Raw genomic sequence first — 5669 nt, forward strand, 5'->3', positions numbered from 1 at the left:
CGAGGCGTCTGAAAAGAAGATGGCCACGGGACCTTCTAATTTAAATTAATGTTTGAAGTACCACCAATGGGTGGTTCCTTCCCAAGATTTTCAAGTATTTATGAAACATACAACATATTGACCTATTGTATTATTTTGTACAGTTGTAAATTACATTAAATAAATAAATAAATTTAAACTTCTGGTTTTTTCGATCGATATTTTGAACTGAGTAATGAAAAATTGCAAAATACCTGTTGATTTCAAAAATGTGACTGAACAAAATAACTGGAAAGTGGCTTGAGATTTTCTGAGTAGGTGCAATGTTTTTATTTCACTATCATCTTGCCCTGTTTCTATCCTCGTCGCCAACTGTTGTGACTTAAAAGTGATTGTAATAAGTAAACACTAGGTTGATTTAGAAGAACCTTTTATTATATATTGAAAAAAAAAACTAATAGATATAACTTGAACACACACTAAATACATTGAGGCTAGATAAAAACAACTGAGTAAAAGGTAGAGCACTGTTATAATCCCTAAAGGGGATGGAATTTGTTTATAAAGTTTATATGGAAATTTGAGAATTTGGTTGGTGTGAGATCAAGGACAAATGAGATATGTAGGTTATGATGTAGTGTTCTGTTGGAAACGTAATAGGGTGCATTAACTATGGTTCTAAGAATTTTGGTTTGAAAGGATTGGATACGTTTGATGTTCGACGGTTTAGCTGTTCCCCAAAGTTCAGGTCCGTAGGTCCAGATAGGTCAGAGTATAGTCTTATAAATTAGTAGTTTGTTTTCTAGTGAGAGATGAGAGGTCCGGCTGAGCAGTCGGTATAGTTGGCTGAATCGTCTGTCGCGTTCTTGTCTTTTAAGTCTAGTATGTTTGTTCCAGGTGAGTCTTTTGTCTAAAATGAATCCGAGGTATCGCACTGTGTCGGATCTGGGTAGAGGAATATTATTAAGAGTAACAGATGGACAGAAGCTGCGGTGCATTCATGCGAAGTCACATGGGTGCATTTCGATTCATTAACTTTTATCCGACATTGGTTGCACCATTGCTCAATCCGGGTGAGGTGTGTTTGGAGATTGGATGAGGCTATTACAGGATCGGGATGGGAGGATAGGATAGCTGTATCATCCGCAAATGTTGCCAGGAACGTGTCTGGAGTGATGGGAATGTCAGCAGTGAAGAGGATGTAGAGGACAGGACACAGGACGCTACCTTGGGGAACTCGTGCCTCGATGGGGTAGATATTTGAGTACTCAGAACCACTGCGAACTCGAAAGGAACGATCTGAGAGGTACGAGCAGAGGATAAGTTATAAGGTTTGGGGTAATATGGATTTCCAACTCTCTAGCGCTTGTTTCTAAGAGAACTTGAGCACATTCCGCAAACGAGCGGTCTCTCGGCATTCCTGACTTCTTCCCCAGTTCTTTTGCCAACTGAATCTTCAGTACCATGGATAGGAATTGCATCCGATCATGTACTTTGATTATCTCCATCATCTTGCTGAGTTTATCTTGAATTATGTTATAGCGTGCCAGGAGTTCTGCGGCATACTGCCCACTATGCTGTATCGGTTTTTTCGTTTCTCTGATCATAGTGAGTATATCCTCCTCTGGAGTCCGCCGTCCTCCTCCGAATGCCTTCTTTAGTCTTTCTTTGATGACCTTCCAGGGGGTCTCTTCATCTGCCTAAATCTGATTTAGGATACTTCTTTTTTACTCGGTAGACTACCGCTGTTTTTAGGGCTTTTGCTTCCTCGCTGTCGAGTAGATCCTCCGACATCTTCGCTTTTATTCGCCCCATTAGGTTATCGCCCCCTTTTTAAAACGATTTAATTTTCCGGTCTCTCTGGTGAATTTTACTAGGTCCGACACCGGCTTTTTCAGGTCCTGGGCGGTTGCCTTATGGACCTTAACCCATTCTAGCGTCGTGGCATGAAATTGTACTAAAGAGACTTCTGGTAATGGCTGAATCTCCTCCGGAGGTGGGTTGCCTGCGGCTAAAGTTTGGTTGACTGAAGTTTGAGGTTGGTTGTTTTGGCTCCTATTTTCCAGGTTCAGAACTGCTCTTCTCACTATTTCGTTAATGATAATTCTAAGAGAAGAAATAAAAAAAAAAAAAAAAATCATTTAGACTGAAAATTACTCCGGTATCTAAAGTTCTCGGGTTTCGGCACCAGCATCGGTGAAAGCAAAATGTCTAAAAAGAGAAATAGGAATAAGATCTAACACGCTTGAACTGCTGTAACATACTGGGTTTATTGGGTTCGGTACAACTCTTTATATACATTCGATCAGCTGATCTCCTCATTCAGCAGACATCGAAGTAACAGCTGACTAAGGCTGTAACTTATATATTTACAAATATAAACGAAAATATTAAATACAGAAAATATATAAACCTTATTTGAATCATTCAATTGTTATTCTTCCGGAATTGGGTGGACAGAAGGTAGTCGAAGATACGGGATTTGAAGATTGGAAGGTTGTTAGAACTACGAATAAAGGATGGAATAGAATTCCATATGGAAGAAGAACGGATGAGGAAAGATCTACCAAAGGCTGCGGTTCGATGGGCAGTTACATTTAAGTCTGAAGGCGTGAGCGGGTATTGCGGCAATGCACTGAAGATTTAAATTGAAGGATATCATAGATGTATTGCGGGATTGGTGAATTTGGTAGAGGAAGGAAGCAAGAAAACATTTACGACGAAAGGAGGGGTAAAGCTACTTCAATTCTGTATAAAATCGGGTGACAGAGGCGTCCCTGGGGCCCCAAAAATGAATCATACAAAGCAATTAATTAACCGTTTTAATTTTGTTTCGAAATCCCCAGAAACACCCCCGTAAACCCCTTACGATAATTTGAGCCTAAATTACCTAATTCTTTGGAATACGCTGTGTAAATGTTGCAAATGTTCTTCTTCGTTCTTGCTGAACACTAGAAGATCATCCATATAGATCTGACATACAGATTCGTCAATCCCCCTTAAAAATTCGCCCATTAGGCGCTGAAAGGTCATACTTCCCCTTGCTATTCTTAACACAAGCTCCCACTTTCCCTAGTTGGCCACACCCCACAATCACTTAGTATTCGCTGGGCACACTTCTTACGATATATACTGGCACGTTTTCTCTACTAAATCCCCACTGTGACAACCCTATCTCACCTCTACATCACAAGGGCCAACCAGGGTGATTAATTTACACTGACATTCCTGAATCTGGTATGTCCTCTTTCCACTACACAGCTTTTTTAGGGCTTCTCAGCACATGATGGTGCTGGAACTGCCGGTGACCATCAGGCACCTCTCTCCTGCTATCTCTATTATAGGCAGACCGCCGCTCTTCCTCTCACGTTATAATTCAGCAGTGTGCGGTCGCCCCTCTGCCGAAATCTCCTTCAGGTGTCTCGCGTCTTCCTCTCTCCAGTCCCTCGTCTCCATTCTCCTGCGTTTCCTCGCTTCCATCCTCTTGTTTCTACCTTCTCCTCTAGACTACCTCGGTTCCTTGGCTCCTCGACTTCTTCTTCGGACTCTGATGCTCCTGATGCTTGCGTAGATTCATCTGAAGATCTACTGAACCTACGGTGACTTCTCCGTATCTGTTGGGCGTTGACCTCCATTGGTTCGCCCCGACCCACATCTCTTCTTCGGTACAAATATGGGCACTGTTTGGCTATGTGTCCCTCATTGCCACATTCAAACCTTCGTCTCCATCTGCCTCTATTTCCTTGTTTCTATCCTCCTGTCTCCAATCTGTCCCCTTGACTAATTTGGTTCCCTGGCTCCTCAGCTTCTTTTTCGGTCTCTGGAGTTCTCGATGCTTCCATGGATTCCCTAGATGATCTACTCAATCTCCAGTCCCTTCTTCGTATTTCTTGGACGTTGATCTCCATTGTTTCGCCCCGGTCCACATCTCATCTTCGGTACATGTATGGGAACTGTTTTGCTATGTGCCTCTCATTTCCGCATTCGAAACATCTTGTGTGGGGGTACTGCTTGGTGTCCAATCTTTCCGTATCCGTGACACTTGCGATACGGTGTATCTTGCTCCTCTTAGCGACTGTTGCCTCTGTAGTTTGCTTGGTTCGGTTTATTTCCCAGATTTCTTGTCCTGTCTCTTCCGCAAACTCGGTATTATCTCCTTTGCCAAAAGTTATAAGTATTTCTTGGCCAATTATATTCGATCCGAGTCCATCCCGGCTCTTCCATTTCCATTCGGGTCTCCTGTTCCCTGGCGCTTGTATCTATTAGTTCTTGAGCACACTCTACGTTCTCTCGGCATTCCATCCTTCTTTCCCCGCTCATTCGCCAACTGAATCTTTAATAATAAAAAATAATAGGCCCCAGACGGCATAACTTATTTGCTCCCAAAGAAGGATGGGCCGAATTTACGGACCGGAAGATTTCCGGCCATTAACTTGCTTTAGTAGTATCTATAAAATTCTTACTTCTATCTTGGCAACGAAGATATACAACCACCTCAAATCTAATGACATGATACCTAGCGAACAACTAGGGTGCAAAAAAGGAGCTAGGGGTTGCAAAGAGCTTTTAGTAATGGATTCCTTCATTGCTGCACAGGTGTCTAAAAGGCAACGAAACCTTTCAATGGCGTGGATCGATTATAGGAAGGCTTTCGATTCTGTGCCATACAGTTGGCTGCTCAAAGTATTGGAAATATATAAGGTCCAAACTACTCACAAATTTGATGGTAGGCTGGGTGACTAAGCTGAAAATAGGAGTGACCAATAATAATAACCAAATAAAAATTATGAGGGATATATACCAAGGAGATTGCCTTAGCCCATTGTGGTTTTGTATGGCGCTGTTCCCGTTAAGTCGGATACTGCAGAGGAACCAGGTGGGCTTCAAACTCAATACCAAGGACGAGGCAACCACTATCAGCTACAACTGGTACATGGATGATCTTAAGCTATATGCAAAGAACAAACAACAATTACAAAGTATGAGTGAAATAGTGTCATCCTATACCAAAGATATAAGCATGTTATTTGGACTTGATAAGTGTGCGGTACTGCATGTGAACAAGGGAAAGGTGGTCAGTGCCCAGAACCTGCTGATAAATGAAGATCAGTGCATCAGGGAACTAGAAGCCAAAGAACAATATAAATATTTAGGTATCCAGCAGCACCTTAAAATAGCTCGAAAAGATGTGAAACAAGAGCTAATAACAATGTTGAAAATGAGACTACGAAAAATATTAAAGACTCAACTTTCTGGAAAACATAAAATCAAGACCATCAAAACTCGGGTCGAACGATGGACGGCGGGATTGAATAACTTGGTAGAAGAAGGAAGCAAGAAAATATTACGACGGAAGGAAGGGTAAAGCCATTTCAACTCTTCATATAATTGAGTGACAGAAGCATCCCTGGGGACCCCAAAGATGAATCGTACAAAGCGAATATTTAACCGTTTTAATTTTGCATCAAGGTCCCAAGAGACACCTCCGTAAACCACACAGCAACATAACAGATGCTAAAACACAAAGTGGGGGAATATTAAGGAAGTAACTAGGAGCCTACGGGTTTCAAAAGGAAGTAGATGACGAAGGTAATTTAAACGCTTTAGGGTGGAGAAGGTACGACGGGAAATATCAGAGACGTGTTTTTTTTTCCAGAAAAGAGTTTGATCTATGGTGACACCAAGGTTTT

Source organism: Halyomorpha halys, unplaced genomic scaffold (assembly GCF_000696795.3).
Source record: "Halyomorpha halys isolate HHAL.00 unplaced genomic scaffold, Hhal_1.1 Scaffold1948.1, whole genome shotgun sequence".
Taxonomy (NCBI): Eukaryota; Metazoa; Arthropoda; class Insecta; order Hemiptera; family Pentatomidae; genus Halyomorpha; species Halyomorpha halys.